Genomic DNA, 9,223 nt, shown 5'->3' with positions numbered 1-9,223 from the left:
GTCCTTCATAATTGCACAAATGAAAATTAGTCTTTTCTGTTTATGGGGAAAAAAATAAGGAGTTTGTTTTGGTTATTGTTTTCTTAGCTTAGCAGCTGTATTATGCCAGCCTGCATCAATACACACAGAGTCTGACAACACAGGCATATTTGTTTTTCAAGTCAAAAGGGGGAAGACTTTCTAAGTCACTCAGTACTTGTTTTATTTGTCCAAGACTCTACCTTCTCTTCATTTAAGCCTTGCAGAGCTGCAATGTGAAGAAATCTTTAAACCCCAGGCCTGCTGACTGACACGAGCTCTGCTCCAGTACCACAGAGGAGCCAATAACAAGGCTGCATACCCAAAAAACCATGAGGCTGCATACAGGGGCTCTGAAAACGAAGTGGGCAGATTCACTTCTGCATTTACGTTCCAGTGCCCCAAAATACCTTCACAGCAGGTGCAGCTGTGTGGTAGCTCTACTGAATTTGTATTCTGGAAAACAAGCTGAAAGGTCAACAGACATGCGTGTTGGTAATGGATTTAGAATTTGCTAATCAGTACGGGGAAATGTTTCTTCCTTTGTAGCAAATTCTCAAACTTTTCTGGAGAAAGCCTGCAGTCAGCCTTAGAAAAATACAAATTACACTTGAATTTTTTTTCTACAGTGCTAATAACAAAGGATCATCAAGCTGACATTGACGTTACAATTTCTCTACCAAGACTAAGATGCAATATCAAAGTGGTAAGTTTTTCATATTCATTTAATGGGGGAAAATTCTACTATGGTGCAATTGGAATAAAGTGCATTTAAAAAAAAATACTTATTTGAAACCACACAGTAGTATAAATTTCTTAGATTGGCAATATTCTTTACTCGTGAACTGTCTTATTTACCTAGTGTTGCTGTAACAGAAATACTACAAGGGGGTGGCTTTAAAGAACAGAAATGTATTTTCTCACAATTCAGGAGGCTAGAATTCCAAATTCAGGGGCTGGTCTAGGAGGAGGTCTTTCCTTGTCTAGGAAGAGGCAATCATCGACATTCCTGGGCTTATAAATGCACCTGTCTTCCACTTCTCTGTGTGTGTATCTATGGGTCTATTCCATTCTTTTTATAACTCAACTCTGATTAGGTTTAGCATTTGTGCTATACAGGTATGCTCTCATTAACATAACAAAATGAAAACCCTATTTCCAAAGAGGATCGCATTCAGAGGTATAGGGATTAGGATTTCAATAAATACTTTGGAGGGGAGGGGACTTAATTTAATCGATAATATAAACCATAGATGTAGTATGTCAATTTCTCAGACCAATAATAATTGTCAATCTCCTTTATCAAAAATAGAGTTCATACATTTATACAATTCTTTCTTCAGAAAGAATGGATAAAGCTATCTTCCATCCCATGTCCTCAATTCTACAGACTTATGATTTATTAGCCATGCTATCCAGGGTTAATTAGTTCTGAAAACGTGTTTGCAAGACTCATAAAGATGTAGAGAAAAATATATTAGTATTGAAAAGATTGCTTTTGGAATACAAAATCAGGGATGCTTAACGGACATGTCCATTCGGTCTTTCAGGCTATGTTGTCTACTAAGACCATTTCTCCGTAACGCATACTTTACCTATCAGTTGACTCCTCCTGTCACCAAACACGGCACAGGCACTAGACAAGGCAATGGAAATGCTGGACCTCACAGCATCTCCTCTTCTGTTCACGCCACTGTTTTCTGTGGTCATTAATCATATCTCTTTCTCAAACAACCCTTTCTCATAACCCTTTACAATTCCACATTTATAGATTATTTTGCATGGGTTATGGTTCTAATTTTCTGAGTCCCAACAACACAGAATAGAATCCCTTAATGTCATTAATCATGTAATCCAAGCCATACTCTTACTTACAGGAACATCTGATCATATCCATGATTCATAGCTTCTTGAAGAGTTTAATCACAGAAGTTGGCACTTTCTAACTTGGCCTTACCCCCCTGCTCATTTATTTCTTCCTCAGATAGTACCTAGCACCCACTATTTTACACGTACTATTTTTTTTTTTTTATTCAGTAAAAGGAAACCCTGGTGGCGTAGTGGTTAAGTGCTACTGCCTCTAACCAAAAGGTTGGCAGTTCGAATCCACCAGGCTCTCCTTAGAAACTCTATGGGGCAGTTCTACTCTGTCCTACAAGGTAGCTATGAGTCGGAATCGACGGCAACAGTTTTGGTTTTTTTGTTTGTTTGTTTATTCAGTAAATATCAATTGGATTAAATTGAATTTTATCCTTTCCTTACTTTTGTTTCAGTAGCTTTGGGTTGTAAATGAACTCGTGGATTTTAAACACATTTTAGTTTCAGACATGAATGACTTGGGAATTAATTAATAGTAATTAAAGCAAATTTGGTTTAGTGAAAAAAATAGAATGGGTGAGTAAGTGGTGAAGATTAAAAAGGTGATAAGAAAAACATCCAGTTAAGACAAAATGATACTGAGGTGAGTCTGAGGGATTTATCAACTCAAGCATTTTTTTTCCAATGTTTAGCTTTAATATATGTGTAAAATATGAAATATCTACAGTGTATGAAGGGTGATGAGCAGGGTGATAAGGTACTATGGAGAGACTGCTGTGAACATATGGAAAAATAGAATTGCTACGAGGTCATAGCTGCAGTTAATTACAGTATCCAGTCACCACGATATTCTGTCATGAGGGTGACAAGATACGTTTAAACATTGGCTGCCAAATAAAAAAATAAGATGAGTTTTTTTAAGGGATCACAATTGCTTTGTTGTATCAAATAAGGGGTTAATACTTGTCATGGATTGAATTTGTGTCCCCCCAAAATATCTGTCCACTTGGGTAGGTCGTGATTCCCGCGTATGATCGTCTACCATTTTGTCTTCTGATATGATTTCTCTAAGTGTTATAAATCCTATCACTATGACGAAAACCCTGATGGCATAGTGGTTAAGAGCTACGGCTGCTAACCAAAAGGTCAACAGTTCAAATCCACCAGGCACTCCTTGGAAACTCTATGGGGCAATTCTACTCTGTCCTATAGGGTTGCTATGAGTCGGAATCGACTTGATGGCAGTGGATTATGATGTAATGGGATGGATTATCGGCAATTATACTGATGAGGTCTACAAGATTAGGTAGTGTCTTAAGCCAATCTCTTTTGAGATATAGGAGAGAAAAGAGAGCAGAGAAACAAGGGGACCTCACACCACCAAGGAAGCAGCCCCAGAAGCAGAGTGCATCTTTTGGGCCTGAGCTCCCTGTGCTGAGATGCTCCCTCTCAGACCAAGGGAAGACTGATGCATCACAAAGATCTGCCTCCAGAGCCTACAGAGAGAGAAAGCCTTCCCCTGGAACTGGCACCCTGAATTTGGACTTCTTGCCTACTGGACTGTGAGAGAATAAACTTCCCTTTGTTAAAGCCACAAGTTGTGGTTATTTCTATTACAGCAGCACTAGCTAAGACAATATTCAAAAATTTGATCACTAAAATTATTTTTTGTTTGATAATATATCAATAGATGTTGAATGTTTTAATTCTTTAGTTTTAATGAAATGAAAGAACTAGTCATCCCATCACTTAGATTGACCAAAAAAAAAAAAATGCAAGAAAAAAGAAACCTGGAAATTTTTGCAAACAGTATTTTAAGTGGTGGTTAGAAAATCATTTGTGCACATTCCTGTTGTAGTCCTATTGGGAGACAGCTTAGTAGGGTTCTTAAAGCACAGGCTTCGGTATCAAACTAACCTGGAACCCAAGCATTCCTTCACCATTCACGAGTCATGTGCCTTTGGGAGATTCATAGTACTTCTACGGCCTCAATTTTCTTGTCTCTAAAATGAAGATAATACCTATGGCACAGAGCTACTTTGAAAATTAAATGATATGTTGCATGTAACGTAGCTGATACATAAGTTGAATCATTTATGACAATGAAGGTGACAAATCCTATCTTAAGAGGATCAGAGATTTAAGTCTATAAAACCAACAAGCCATAGGCTCTGTCTCCTTAGGTTGCACATAGGGAAAGTTCTCCAAAGTGAGGGCTGGGGAGGGCCTCAGTGTACAGGCATTCAAGTGGTGTACCACTCGAAAGCACCACTCCACACATGTTAGACTTTAACTAACTTACATGAGCATGGGAGAGCAGGAATAGAGATTCTGAGGCTTCCAGATGAATCCTGGATCAGCAAGGAAGAGTCCTTCCTCAATAAACAGTGAATGACCCATAAAGCTGTGTACACAATTGAGATCACACACACACATACACACATATACACAGAGGCTTGTTCCTGGGCCCTGGCCAGAACTCACCTGCCCAGAGCCCTTAGAGTCCAATTCCTGACCTCCAATGAGAAGAACTCAACACAGGGATTTCACGGGTGCTGAGAATGGGATAAGAAGGGATGGAAAATATGCAAACTATAGTGGCATGTACACTGCAGTGACAGGGGTGCAAGTGGGCAAGAGGGGTTGTATATACACAGCGAGTGCTGCTGCCACTTAAGATTCTTCAAGTTATACAATAATATATTAAATTAAAGAAATTTGACTTGAGGATGGGAATCTTTTCATTTTTAAGTATTTATTTTTGGTGGCAATATACACAGCAAACATATATCCATGCACGATTTCTACATGAACACTACAACAACATTGGTTACGTACTTTACATTGTGTCACCGTTCTCACTGTCTCTACTCATATTGTTCAGCACTGTTAATTTAGGTTCTCAGCCCCTTAAAGAGCCCTTGTGTTGTAGTGGTTAAGAGCTCGGCTGCTAATCAAAAAGTCAGCAGTTTGAATCAACTAGCTCTTCTTGGAAACCTTATGTGTCAGTACTACTCTATAGGGTTGCTAAGAGTAGGAATCGACTTGACGGCAATGGGTTTGGTTGGTTAGGGTTGATTTCTGCCCCTTAAAGTTCTTATATGCGCTTTAAAATAGTTGTTGTCAGTTTAAACTCATGTAGATAATTCTTCATAAAAGCACAATGCTTAAGGCAAACATTCTTTATTATTTGGGCTAAACTATTATGGGATAGCTTCTGTTCAAGGTTTGAAGATTATATTCAGGGGTTCCCCCAGTCTCAATAGACCCAGTAAGTCTGGTTTCCATATGAATTTGAAGTTCTCTTCCATACTTTTCTTGTTTTGATCAGGATCCCTCTGTTGGGTCCTTAACCAAAATGTTTAGGGAAGAGAATCTTTTCTAATTGAAACAAAGGTGCGTGCTACATGGGCTGGTGGTGGCCCTAGTCCTGAGGCCACACCTGAAAATATGACATGACACATAAAGGAAGGGCCTGGAGAGCACACTGCAAGAGAAACAGGAAAATCGGTCACCTGCTCACAAACTGGACTCAGGGCAAGCATTCAATGGTAGCACAAGCAATCTGGGGGCAGAAGATAAGAAGCAGGGAGTAGTGTGTCCTGCTTCTGTGCTCCCTGGCAGCCTATGTTCAAATCCATGTGTAGCCACTTACAACATGGATGACTACAGCAGTTGTTTAAACTGCAACTACCTCAGTTCCTTCATCTGCAAAATGGAGATCAAGCTATTGCTGGTTATCAATTAAACGGTGTCCCCCAGAAAGCTATGTTGAAGCCCTAACCCCTGTACTTGTGAATGTGACCTTCTTTGAGGAAATAGGACCTTTCTTGTAAGATATTATCAGCTAAGTCATACTGGGGTAGGGTGGGCCCTTGTCTTAATCCATTCTGGGTAGTGTATTATAAAAAAGAAGAACAGACACCAAGAGAGGGTTACACATACAAGAGGAAGACAGACACAATGTGACAACAGAGGCAGATACATCTATAATCTGCAAAGGAATGCCAAGGTTGCTGGCATCCACCAGAAACTAGAATAGAACAGAATAGAACCAGAAAGAGAATAGAACATTTGTTCTCCCAAAGATCCCTGAAGAAATAAAATAAACACAGCAAGACTGATTTGGACTTCTAGCCTCCAGAACTGTGAGAAGATAAGTTTTTGTTTAAAGCCACACATTTCGTGGTATTTTATATGGCAGCCCTAGGAAACAAGACATTACATTTGTCGTAAAGTGTGTGTGTGTGTGTATGTGTGTGTGTGCTTGTGTGCACATGTATGTATGTGTGTGAAATGAATACGTGGAAAGCACAAGAAATAATAAACATTTAAGAGATGCTGTTATCGCCAGTGTTGTTATTCACAAATGGTTTGCTGACAAGTTCTCAAAGCCATGGATTGTTCTTCTCTGAAAACAATCCTCCTTCCTGGCTCATTTCCATACCAGGGGAAATCAGTAAAAGCAACACCACATCCCTTCAAAACCTGTATGTCCTTGGGGATTTTCAAGCAGGACCAGAGGGCAGTGGAGAGGGACAGGGTCTGATAGACCACTGAGAAACAAAAGGGAAACTCACCATTCTTTTTCATTGCCTCCATTTTTCAAGTCAGCAGGCAGAGGACAATATCCAAAATCCTGAAGCCATCCATATAGGAATATGGCCAGATACACAAAAGTGAGCACAAGATGTGCAATTAATCATGCGCCATATTGCAGAGTTAATATGAACTGCCAATAAATCTGCAAATTATGTATTAATACTGGAATTTATTAAGAAAGTTAATAAATTTCCATAGAGCCTAGCAAGTTCATTAAAACACAATGCAAAACACTGTCTTTAAATTCTGTTCTTGGGGCAGAATACCTTACAGGAGCATCATGATAAAATTATTAAAAAGAAGTAAAGGCCAATGTTAAGAAGCAAATAGGGTAGTCTCATTGTATCCCAGACTAAACCTATTGCATCAATGTCTCCTATTTTCTATTTAGGGGCCTTGAATCTACCATAAATAACCCAAGAAGCTTCTAGCCATAATGAACTGAACATAGAAGCACAAGATTATGAGTAATAAGCAAGATTACGAGGCCAAATGTAATGCACATCATGGCAAATCCTCCCAGCAACAAAAATAACCATGAAGACCACATATCTGACCAAACTACTGTAGCAGCTGTCAGAACAACATGGTGTATAGATATAAGCCTCGGGGTAATTATGTTTAAGCATGGTCACCAAGCCCACTATGCACCTAGAAATTGTGGCAAGGGTTCCAGATAGCATCTTTAATGACTATTGAAATTAAGGTAGGATGATTAATGATATCCTTTCTCATTTTTTTAAGTACCAAACAGGAAACCAAACCTCCGTAACTTCCCTTACTCTTCAGCCTGAGCAAAAATCTCTTGTTATAATGTGCTCCCATAAATCACACAGGATTACATGTAGACACAGCATGGTTCTGCCTCTATTTCTATCTCTATGTGTGTGTGTGTGAGAGAGAGAGAGAGAGAAATGAAGACGATACCTACCTAATTAAGTCCTTGTAAGTAAAAGTGCCTGGCATCATAAACCAAACCAAAAACCAAATCAGTTGCCAACGAGTCAATTGCAACTCATGCAAGCCCACGTGCCGCAGAGTAGAACTGCTCTCCATAGGATTTTCAAAGCTGTGATCTTTTGGAAGCAGACCGCCAGGCCTTACGTCCAAGGTGCCTTTGGGTGAGTTCGAATCCATCCACATTTCAGTTAGTAGACAAACGCTCAGTTGTTTGTGCCACACAGGTACTCCTTCTGGTGTCATAAGCACTAGAAAACGTGTTTGTTTTTTCTTCAGAAATAAATGTAGTATCCTCAGGTCACCACAATACATAAAACAAAGTACTTGTTCAGTAAATATTTAAGAAAAGAAGAAAGAGAAAAGTAAGGAAGAAGAAAACTATCAGAAATTTTTTTCAAATCCTTCTGGCTAGTGGGAACACCAGTTCTGTGTCTATTTCGCAAGAGGCAGAAGCACAAGTGTGTTGATAGAACCAAACCCATTGCAGTCGAGTGGATTCTGACTCAGAGTAATTCTATAGGACAGAGTAGAACTGCCTCGTAGAATTTCCAAGGAGCGGCTGGTGGGTTCAAACTGCCAACCTTTTGATTAGCAGCCAAGCTCTTAACCACTGTGCCACCAGGGCTCCATTGATGGAATGGCCGTAGCTATAACCTTGTGGCTCCCTGGTGAGGTATGTGAAGATCGACAGGTCCCCTAACTGGTCACTGGTAGAGCTAGAGCTGAATTCCAACCATCCTAGTTCCTAAAAGCTGCAAAATAATTAAGTGAGAGTTTATGTGGACTCATTATGTGCTATCTGACTCTTATACAGGAGTCTCTCACCAATTTATGTGGTACCAAAGGCCAAAATACCAGATGTCAATTCTAATTATTCTCAGTCAGCAGTTGTATGAGTTGATTTCATTTTATTTCCATCATGTTTTCTCTTGCAATTTAGGAAATTTTCTGAACACACAGACTGTAGTCTTTTAGTAAGAAACATTTGTGTATTTCTTTTAGGTACTTTACTAACTTCTCAGCTTCTCTGTTCACTGCTAACCGTAATTTTATCTCCAATCAGCATGTCTCTTTAATGTGTTGAACCTTTAGAGTGACTGATACGGGTTACAGAGTAATAGACCAAAGTGGATATAGAAAAAAATTAGTGTCACAAGTCATTTGCCTCTATTATTCTAATGGCTTTTTAAAGTAATGAAATTATTTTTGATCAAGGCATACTGAAAATTTGTGAAGTTTAGAAATGTTTTGATTTTCACTACTCTATTTTAATACTTAACAATGTGACAGTCTCAAAATGACACATTGTCACAGTTTAAAATCACTTTAGAAATTCCGAGGTACTAAACTAAGTGTAGGGTGGAACATATGCAATTATCTTTGGAATTTTAAGGCAACTTTGGTTCTCAAGGGCTTAGATGACAATATAGTGATCATATGACCCTTATAACTACATTACTTTTCTTAAAATCTAAACTTCCAGTGAAGTATATTTCATTCAAACTAAAGAGTTTACAATAGAGGTTATATTGATTGAAAAAAAAATGTATATTCTAATTCCTTAGTATTTAGCCGTGCTACATGATTCAAGCCTTTTCATTTACATACGGGGTTCCTCTCAAAGTGAGACTTACCAACATACCTCACTATTCATGAATTCAAGAAATGAAACTTCAGCAGGGTCATTAGGAAGGGGAGAAAATAAGTTCTTTTAGGAAGCAAAACTAAGTGATATAAGAAAAGTCAGGAAAATACATCTGGTCCCCTACTTGTGACGAATTTGAGTTATGACAAACCACACTTACAACCATCTGGGTTTTTTGCT

The 9,223-nt window shown here is 38.8% G+C and overlaps 1 long non-coding RNA gene across 1 annotated transcript; it reads left to right on the top strand.

Annotated features, from left to right (window-relative positions):
• Positions 1-422: 422 nt before the first annotated feature.
• On the top strand, positions 423-3,424 carry LOC126077573 (uncharacterized). Its single transcript, XR_007517771.1, has 3 exons — positions 423-513; positions 648-724; positions 3,177-3,424. It is a non-coding gene; the product is annotated as an uncharacterized LOC126077573 (long non-coding RNA).
• The last annotated feature ends 5,799 nt before the right edge of the window (positions 3,425-9,223 follow it).

The sequence above is a fragment of the Elephas maximus genome, chromosome 5 (assembly GCF_024166365.1).
Source record: "Elephas maximus indicus isolate mEleMax1 chromosome 5, mEleMax1 primary haplotype, whole genome shotgun sequence".
NCBI lineage: Eukaryota > Metazoa > Chordata > Mammalia > Proboscidea > Elephantidae > Elephas > Elephas maximus.
This window is presented reverse-complemented; position numbering and strand designations above follow the sequence as displayed.